Source organism: Lepidochelys kempii, chromosome 14 (assembly GCF_965140285.1).
Source record: "Lepidochelys kempii isolate rLepKem1 chromosome 14, rLepKem1.hap1, whole genome shotgun sequence".
Lineage (NCBI taxonomy): Eukaryota > Metazoa > Chordata > Testudines > Cheloniidae > Lepidochelys > Lepidochelys kempii.
Window position 1 is genome coordinate 7,904,544 of NC_136393.1, and position 10,836 is coordinate 7,915,379.

The following is a 10,836-nucleotide window of genomic DNA, read 5'->3' on the forward strand; positions in this document are numbered from 1 at the left end:
AACTTTTGTCCAGAATTCTAAATGAACTTGAACTAGGAATTTTGGGGGGGATGAGAGGCGGCTGAGGGAAGGAGGTGGGATAATGAAATTTGGTTACATTTATTTTTGAGGTTGTTTTCACACATCTCTTAACACCCTAGTTGTAGCTGGGAAGGCTACTACAAGACAACATACTGCAAGAAAAAAAATATTCTCATAGTATCTATCAAACCAGAAGTCCAAATCATTGCAGGATAAACTCTATGCTTACACACAAAATTTCCATCTAAGTGGTTGGGTAACATTGGGAAAAGCTACATAATTTCCGGAAGCTTTTCCAACCCAAACCCAACCCTCTTGAGGTTTGCCCATGAGTCCTTATGAATACTGCAGCATATACATCCACTAGTAAAAGCAAATGCTGATCAGTAACACTTTCACCGAGGAGTCCACATCAGACTCCCTATGGACATAGTGACATGCAGCCAAGTTTATGGAAGTATTTGCTAATTTTGTGTGCCTCTGTTTTTGGGTCCCCAATCTGGGATTTCCAGGACCTGATTTTCAAGAGGTGTTGAGGACCCACAGATTCACAAAAAAGTCAAATCATACCCTTACAATCCATTCCCATCCCCACCAGGGTCTAATGCAAACTCTTTTCTGTGCATTTGCCTTTCTACAGTCTTGTAAGTTTTCCTCTGAAGAAAGATCCTCTTGTCTACCCGCATTTCAAAACTCTAGAAATTTGCTATGGTCATGAATATACAATCCCCAGCTGCGAGAAATGCACTGAACAAAGGTCATGAGTTCAGCAGCCCCACTATTCACCCTAAAACATTCTGAACCATTCCGTCATCACGGGCAATATTTCTTCTTCAAATGGTGCTTTTAACTTCACCTTTACATTTCCCAAGTCTCCACATTCTCTAAAGATAAAGTGTGTGTGTGTATATATATATATATATGATCAGAGGACACATCTGGAGGTAGGCAAACAAAGGATTCATCGTTTCAAATGCCTCCATTCCCAGGGGGTAAACAAGTCAAAGCTCATTCTCAGTGCAAGACTGACTCTGCCCTTGACTCTGGCTAAGAATGAAATAGTTCAACAGGGATGTTCCCACATTGCAGGGCAAGCTAGGGGACAGAGTTGTGAGCCTGAGTTTGTGAGCCTAGCTGTCCCACAGCACACAGAAATATGTGATAAAAATATTGGAAGGGAAGATGATTTGGGGGAGTGGAGGGAGAAGCTTTGTGGCCCGTTTGAAAAGTGAGAAGGATTTCAGGCGAGAGGATATGCCATCTTCTTGGGAACAAGGAAATAAATTGACATAATAGGAACTAAAAAATCCTTACCCTGTAGAAAAGATTGAAGTGCATTCTTCAACATCTGATGCCTTGCCCAACCAAATGTAGGGTTGCCTACCAAAAATGCATGCTGGGAAAGATTCCTTTAACAGCTTGAACCCACAGACAACCAGTCAGCAGTGACCAGCCAGAGATGGGGATGTAGCTCCTCCGGAAGAGGTTGAATTTCTACCTTTTGAAGAGGTCAGGATTAGGGGGGAATGCAGGAAGTCAGGCTGGTTATTTCAAAGCCAGTGTGAAGCAGTTATGTTCATTTGTTTGTTATGGACATTATGTTTCTATAATAAAAAGCTAGGGTAAAATCCTGGCCCCATTCAAGTCAATGGCAAGATTGTCCACCAGTCTCAGGTGCAGTGATGGGATACCTCAGGGTCAGGATAGCTGAATATAGCTAAGGAGAAGCCATTTTAGCTAGAATCTGTGTATGGTTCATTTGCTGGAAATACACTTTGAAAGACACATTGTCTCCTCCAAACACCCCTGAAATCTGGAAAGCTTCAGGTCCAAACATTGCAGCTCAATCCCATCTCTGATTTTGAGCTAAAGCAGTTTAAACACACCGGAAAAAAACAGTGAGACAGTCACACAGGTGTCCTGGATCCAACAGACCCTAGGGGGCTTTCCTTACAGAGAGTAGCACTAGTTATTCTCTTTCATGTCCCCAAGCACACTCTGTATGATTTTCACTCTATGGCAGTGAGGAACATCATCAACATGTGAAGGATTAGACCCGGTAACTTCCTTACCGCAGGACTTTAGGACAGAGGAATGATTTCCCTGATTGAAATGCTTCGTTTCTTTAAATCATGGAACAGTTAGCTAGGTTCATGTCTAGAGACAATGAGACTGGCCTGTAAACTTACTAAGGGAGATGTTCTTATTCACTGATTAGTCCCTACTAAAATCTCTTGGATTGCTTGCATGAGTAAAGGTGGCTCATGAGAGGAGAGGGTTGCAGGATCTGACTCTGTGTTCCCATTTCTATTATGCACATGCTGAAACAGGGCCTTTATCACTTGGAAAAACCACACGTGTAAATGCCAGAGGGTCACAAGGCTAGACAATGAATTTTCCAGGCAGAAAAGAATGCAGCTTTTGGTCCTGAGATATCTCATTTAGCATTTTCTCAAGGAAAAAGACATAATTGTGTGTCTCACAGACACAGCTGCTAAAGTGCAACTAATTAAACCCCCCTGTGCTTCCCAACAGGTCCTCATTAATAGTATGTTTATATTTCATGTGTTATTGATTTTTAAATGCGGGCACTTGCCAACAGGAGATCGCTAGAACCACTTAATGATAGTTTATATACTAAAGCCTTCTGGAGGATGTGCCAATGTTTTCCTTTTGTTAACTGCTCTTCCGGGAATCAGTCTTGTCTCTGCATTCATAAGATGCTCACACAGTGCACAACTGGGGATGAATTGGAATAAGAATCACCATGAGGTTCCATTTCAAACAGGTGTGGTAGAAAACACTCAATTTAAAAAGGAACCTAAAAACCCTGGCATTTTAGGCCATCAAGCCTGTCACCACTAGGTAAATTAAAAATCTAAGGGAGAGAATTTTCAAAGTGCCTAGGGGGTTTAGGAGCACAGGTCTCAGTGACATTCAATGGAACAGGTGTTTCTAAATCCTTTGGGGACAATTTTCAGAACAATACCCTCAAAAGAGGGAGGCTCCTGGGAAAACCTGGACGGGCAGCAACCCTAGTCAAAGGTTATATCTTGAGGTTGCCCCTTGAGTAGAAGGAAGGCAGGCACCTTGCTTACATCATGCAGAATTTCCTAGGCAACTGGAGTTCTGAGGGCCAGTCCTGGGACATAGAGTATAGCCCTCTAGCTGTACTTCTTAAAGAGTGCACCCCTTCTGGGGCCCAGGGTGGGTGCGTGTGTGTGTAAAAACAAGAAAGGAAGTAGTTCCAAGGCCAGACCCTCATACAAAAGAGGGGACACAGTCTTTCAGGCTGTGCAGAAAGTCTCAGCTCCTACCCTCTGCTTGGTTAGAGGCCAAGTCAAGAGTTACTGCTGGGTATTTCAACAAAATAAACAAACCCACCCATCTTCTTTCCTCAGAGGGCTGAGGCTGGCAGCACTCCCAAGTTGTTCCTCACAAGTAACCCACTCCTCTGGATTCCAGCTCTTGTCCTGGGCACCACCCCCAGTAGCTAGACTGCCTCCTTTCAAAGGGCCCCCGAGGCCTGACAATCTGCACGGGTGTAGAGGGCTGGAGATGTTAGTGACCACAGGAGTTCTTTAAAACCTTCTTCTTCTTCTTCTTGACTGGTGAATTTGACTCAGAATGCTAGTTTTTTCAGCCTTGCATAAGCCCTCTGCCTCAGGAGTGGATTTCCCCTTTCTTTCTGTATGAGGTGTTCCTTGTGTTGTTTAGACGAGTCCTCTCAAAATTGATCAAGGCAGCAACAGCTGAATGAGAGCAGACAGCTTGATCCTTGGCAGGAGGAGCAAATGCCAGCTACAGCTGGAAGAAATAACTAATGAGTTAACAGCATTGCCGTCCTGGCAGGTTGCAATTAGCCTAAAACAGGATCACTAGTGGTTGCTTTCTCAGCAACTGAAAGCTTGTTTTGAGTGCAGTAGCTGTGCCTGCACTTGCAAACCCACATTAACTTTTGTACGCTCGACTTGCGAAGGACCTGTGGAGTTTCCAGTGTCTAGAAAGTAAAGTAAAAATGCAGCTCATAAAATCGACTGATGTCTAGAGAAATTTAACAAGAGACTACTTCAAAAGAAGAGGCATTAAATTTTTAATGCATTCTTTTTCTGTTTTAGAATCTGCTCCCTTTAGGCTTTTCTGCTTTCATAAAAACTCATGGCCGTAGTTAAGAAAACAGAAATGTAAGCGGCTGTAATGTTTCTCTCTGTGTGTGATACATTATTCCATTTTTATGCCTCAAAAGATCTAGTGTTGTTCAGCCACTTGAAACATAAATTTCCTCAGAGAGGGGGCAATTTATTGTGCACACATGGCCATCCCTGGCAAGGTCCACAATGGGAATAATAAAGGCTTTGCTGGCTCTTGTGGAACTGACAGCTTCATTACCTTTGATACTGAGACTTTGATAGCTAATGGGGTCCTGCTATACAGTGCAAGTACCTGCTAGCAGTTTGCTCCTCCATAGCGCCTTTTGTCTGAAGATCCCAAAGTGCTTTGTAAGCATTAATTAATTCACTATTCTGTGAGAGAAGGAAGTCTATTATCCCCATTCCACAGACGGGGAAGCAGAAAAACTAAGTTACTGGCCCAAAGCCATACCGTGAGTCTGAGACAGAGCCAGCAACAGAAGAAACCAGATCTCCCACCCCTGCTAGGAGATATCTAGGCCCTCATTTTCAGAGGTGTTGAAAACCTGCAGCTCCCACTGACTTGATTAGGAGCTGTTGAAGATCAGACCATAACTGACCCCCTTCTTTGCAGTCCCAGCACATAGGCCAACGATGTAATGGGTCATGCAGAATGAACTCCCACCTTCACCCACTTGGCTGGAGGTGTGAGGCACCTTGTTCTGGCTGCGTGCAGCACCATGCTGTACCACTTCTACAGCTAGGTAAGAGGCTTCCGTCTCCAGGACTGTCAAGCCAGGACTCTTAGTCAACGTAAAATTTTTCTTGGAGTGGGGCATCAGACTCAAATTGGCACCTTCTCCAAAAAAAATCATTGTGAGATTGCATTAGGGGCTGATAATCCCCCACCCCCGACTGACTCATACTGTACTGGAAAGGATACCGATTGCTAGACGATGCCTGATATTTCCATAGCAGCCGTTTTCGTCTCCTGACAGATTCCTTTGGCATTTGAAGTTGCTCAGCGTAGGACGCCCCTTTGATGGGTGTTGCAGCTGAGCTGTTGGGTTGTTCTCACGACTTTCTTGTCCCCTTGAACGTTACTCTCCTTCGAAGTCGAAATTCAAGGATTTTTAGCCACTTGCAAGTAGGGTCTCTGGGGAGATTCCCAAGGTCCTTTACAGGAAAAGCAAATGCCCTTGGAGATAATGCTAGAGAGAGCCAGTCATCAAGGGCTCACTGAAGGCCATTTTACACTGACACATACAGGGCCAGAATCACTAAAGCTAGTGCAGGGAGGCAACATATAATAGTTGCTGCACCAGAGAGGTCCCTTGCACTCAGGGGCTTTTGCCCCAGGAAAATACACATGGTACTGCCCTTTGCTACCTTCCTTTGGGCTTCCCTCCAGGGAATTTCTACTGGGGAATTTATAGTGGGAGCCACTGAAGGTGAAGTGTTAAATCAGGGCAGTACTTGTACATTCTGGCTATGACCCCTTCTAGACCAGTGCCGGCCTCACTTTAGGGGCTGCACTGGCCTCTAATTACCCATCACCCAGAGGAAGTGAGGTTGAGCCCATATATGGCACTACAATTTCATCCCTGGTGTGTGTTTTGCTCTTTACACCACACAATACGTGGAACCACATGGGCACAATGGAATCCAAATAATTGCATTTACTGAACATACACAACAGGCAAGGCCTCATTACATAAACACACACTGCTACCCTGATTGGCATCTGGCTACTTCTAGAATACAACACTGCGAGCACAGCTAGAGAAATGGCAAACTATTTGAAGGGATACTTCCCCATTCCTATATACTACACTGGACAGGGGTTTGTGCGACCAAAAGGTAGCGCAAACCTGGTATGAATGTGGTCTACAGCATACTTTCTCTTCCCTGTGGTCTGCTGGTTGAGATCCATAGGCTAAAGCCCTACAATATCACACTGCAAACCAGCATGTGGGAAGTGTTTTGCCTCTTCAAAATTTTCCCCATGTTGCACATTCATTCAGTGAATCCAAAGCAGGTTCCCCCCCCCCCCCACACACCTCTCCTGCTGGTAATAGCTCACCTTACCTGATCACTCTTGTTACAGTGTGTATGGTAACACCCATTGTTTCATGTTCTCTGTGTATATAAATTTCCCCCACTGTATTTTCCGCTGCATGCATCCGATGAAGTGAGCTGTAGCTCACGAAAGCTTATGCTCAAATAAATTTGTTAGTCTCTAAGGTGCCACAAGTCCTCCTTTTCCCAAAGCACTTTACTGACATTAGCAATTCAAACCTCAGTGCACAGTATTCGCAAGGCTAATGGCAGGTCTCAGTAACTGTGTACAAGTACCAAAGGTAAACCATGAACCAAAGATGTCTAACCCTAAACAGGGATCACAGGCAGCCATCAGAAAACAAAAAGAAGAGAGGCGCACACAAGGAAACAGAAGCATAAGAGCTAGTGATGGAAAAGACTTACCAGATGATTGTGTCCACCATCCTGTAAAAGCTAGGGACAGAAGGTCAGTATTTCACTCTCATGCTTCATAGCATATAAACAACAAGCATTTCGTTCAGTCATCTCCACTGGGAAGCACCAGGAGTTTCCTATCCTGAACCAGAAATACATTAACTGCTTTGTTTAACACTCCTGCTTTGTTGCAGAAGTTTAGAACTGACATTTCTGAGCTTGCCTCAACACTTTACATCAAGTCAGGGTGCTCATTCTTACACACTGCTAAGCAGACCTCTTTGAAATGAGAACTCAGTTCTAACGATGGAATAGTGACCAGCGCTTCCATAACAGAAGTCTTTAGTTCAGTGCTGTTGTTTTCTTACTACAGCATTGGCACCCTTCTTTTACACCGATGGGCACTGACATATTTTTGATGTTCCTGGACCTCACTTTACTGGATTTCACTGCTGATGCACACGAGCTCTGCACATCACCTTCCTCACCATCAATGTCATAACCTTCAAAATCCAATCCTGGAACCCATCAAGCAGAATTTGGAATTGCGGGTCTGGGGAACCACTGACGCAGAATCTCATGACACCTGGCATTCTGGCATGCGTGTTGCTATTGGGCATGCACATGCTTCTCAGCACGTTCACTAGAAATCTCTTTCGTACAATGCTGTCTGCCTGCTGCAACATTTAATTCCTCATGAAACATCAGCCAGACTTTTCTCCTGACAAGACTCCTGAGACAGCCAGATGACAAAGCTCATTCAAACTCCTCTACAGTTTCTGTTCCCCAGCCAAGAGAGACCATTTCACATACCTGTCTCTCAGTGACACTTCAACTATTCCTTGCACAATCTGTCCCTCTTCTGAATAACCTACCTTAAATAACCTACCTTTTCCCCAGCATTCCTTGCTATGTCAGCTGACAAGTCCAAGCAACACTGGGATGACAATTCCCAGAAGTTTATCTCTACTGTAAGTCCCTGGAGCAGAGAAGTGCTAAGGGCAGGTCTACACTACCATTTAAGTCAATCTAACTTACATCGCTTAGGGGTGTGAAAAAGTGCCCCCGCCCCTGAGCAACGCAAGTTTCACGCTGTCCACACCAGCACTGCTTCCGCTTCTCACAGAGGTGGAGTAATTATGCTGAGGGAGAGTGCTCTCCTGGTGACATTGTGTGTCTTCCCCAGACATGCTACAGAGGCACAGCTGAACCGATGTAGCGCTGTAGTGTAGACTTGCCCAAAGAGAATTCCCTCCTGAACAGTAAAGGGCTAATACCACAAAGAGCTGTTGAACTGATCCACTTTAACATGGAGGAGCAGTCTAGTGGTCGCAGAATGGAACTGGCTCTTCGGGGGGTCTAGTCTCAGGTTTGGGATTCACTCACTGTGCATTTCAGTTTCTCCAAAAAAGGAACAATATGTTATTATTCAGTTGTATTACCATAGCACCCAGGAGCCCCAGACATGGACCAGAGCCCCACTGTGCAAGGCACTGTACCAGCACAGAGCAAGAACTGAGCCTGCCCCAATGAGCTTACAATAATTTACTTGTCCACCTTGCTGCTTTATTGCAAGAAATAATTAATGTTCATTAAGCATTTTGAAATATGTGGATTCATGGTATTATTAACTATCATTATTATCCATTCATACAGATCTCCAGGTTACAATTGTTTTGTTTCATAACATTTTAAATTTATTCTTTAATTTCTTTCTCTCCCCCACCCTTCATTTTGTCCTGTACTCATTTCTCCAAACCCGTAACTGCTGACTTGAACTGACAGTGTTTTACCTTTATTTTGACATTGTAGCATGGTGTTCATAAAACAGTACTGAAATAGTTTTGACATTATCTTGACATGGTATTTACAGATTTCCATTGACATTTTTTTACCATCGTTTTGACATGCAGGCATTGTCACCATCATCAGTTTGACATTGTAATTGTAATGTCATCTGCACAGTGGCCTCTGTAGCTTTGCATTGACAGCCTCATGGAATTATTTTTGCAATCTGGCAAAGTATCCAAGAGAATGGGATGGGAGGGTTCCTCCTGGCAACTCTGGGAGATTCGCCGCCGACTTCAGTGGGGCCAGGAGTCAATTCCGCAAAATACAATCACAGGCCTGTACCTGCTCAATGGTGAGTTTTCAATCTTAAAGAGACACATCGCCTGCAAAAGTAATCATAGAGACAGTGTGGTCCAGTGGGCAGGTTACTGGACTGGCTGTCAAGAGACCTGGGTGCTAGTCCCAATTCTGCCACTGATCTGCGAGTCACTTCATCTCTTTTCTCTGTTATGTCTTTTAAGAGTGTAGGTTCTTTGAGGCAGGGACTGTCTCCTATGATGCATTTGTATATTGGCAAGCACAAGCTATCTGTCTTTGGTACTTTTATAGGCCCCATTACTTTAGTATCTGTGCCCCTCACAATATTTAATGCATGCATCCTCACAATACCCCAGTGAGGTATGGCAGTGCTATTATCCCCTTACCGATGAGGGACTGAGGCACAGAGCAGCTAAGTGACTTGCTCAAGGTCACACAGGAAATCTGTAGCAGAACTGAGACTTGAACTCAGGTCTCTCATGTCCTAGGATGGTGGACAATCCTTCCTCTTTATGGAGGAAATTGGTCCTCAGTCCTGACTGGGGACCAATACATATGCAAATAAATAATAGTTTTAAGCAAATTTCCTGATTTGTGTTTCTGCTAATGCCTTAAGATTGCTCTCTCTCATTGTGTGAGTGTATTTTGCTTTTTACTAGTTTTATTCTTCATTTTACTTTTGCAATGGAGTCAACTCAGCTTGTGAAACTAGACTCCACGTTTCACTTTCCATCCGGAGTCAGTTTAAACTGATGATTTTCATGCACTAGCCCAAAGCTCATGCTGTTTTTGTCATCTGGGTTGCCAGCACTGCAAAGGAATTTTAAAACTCCTTCAGTCTGTTTGCATGTAAAATGTATGTCAACTTTTCTAACCTGTGAGGATTTGCAAAATGTCTTTTTTTTTTGTAACACAGTCTAAAATTTGGGAACTAAGGGCCTGATCCAAAGACCACTGAAGTTAAATAGAAGGACAGCTATTGGTTTGGATACAGCTGCAAACTTCGTGACAATGTCTCTTTAAATACATTGGACATTTCGAAAAAAAAAAAGAGAGAGAGAGAGAGAGAGAGAGAGAGAGAGAGAGAGAGAAGGAACTGGGTCCAATTACCCTAACAGGTCCATGGGTCTAAAATATTAAATGAAACTTTCCAGCCAGGCAGGCAAACTGAGATCTCATCTTAGCCAGGTGTGACTTGAAACACCTGAAATATTAAAACCCCCTAGGGAGGTGTGGGGCTCAGGGCAGAAGTGACAGATTAGTCTTTTCCAGAACCAATTGTGATGGCCAATCATACCAGCCCGCGGGGCCCCCCCAAAGCACCGGGCCTGGAGCAGTCACCCCGATTCACCCTACCCAAGGGACAGCTCACTAGATGCTAATCCTCACTAGCTCTCTGAGAATATACCATGTCTGAGTGCTTTGATCCAAACCACTCTTTTGCCAAACTTTATTCAAGTTCATCCACTTGGCTTCCTTACACAACGAAGAGCCCTGGATTGTGGACTGCACAGATGGGAAGCCCCAAAAGATTGCCCTCAAGGATTTATTCTAGACCATTCTGACAGGGGAGGGCTCCAAGCCCCCCAACTCAGACTGTCCACAAAATCCATGGAGAGGTCAAGGGTTCCCTGAGAGGTCAGGGTTGTCTGCAAAGAGACCCTGGACCTTCAACTTGTCTCCAGGGTCCTCAAGCTTCCCTCAGCTCTATAACAGCCCCATATCTTCTGACACTCCCACTGGCGTCTCCCAGCACCTTTCCATAGCATGGAGGTCCTATGACGTGCAGTAATTGTGAACCACAGTTGCTAGTACAGGCTCCATCTGAATTAAATTAGGTACAGATTCTCCCTCAGCGTTCTTACTTGAAAATTGAAAATATTTTTTATGCTACAAAAACATTTGTGAAAAAATGAAAACTTACACCAATTTTTGGTGAAAAATGCACTGTTGTTATTTTAAAGATCATTTTTGGACAAAGAAAACTTTTTGTTCCAAAAATGCTGGCAAACTCTACTTACCTACCTCAGACAGGGTGCTTCAAAGCTTAATTAACATACAGCATTGGAATTTTGCTATCTGAGGTGACCCCAGAGTTCTT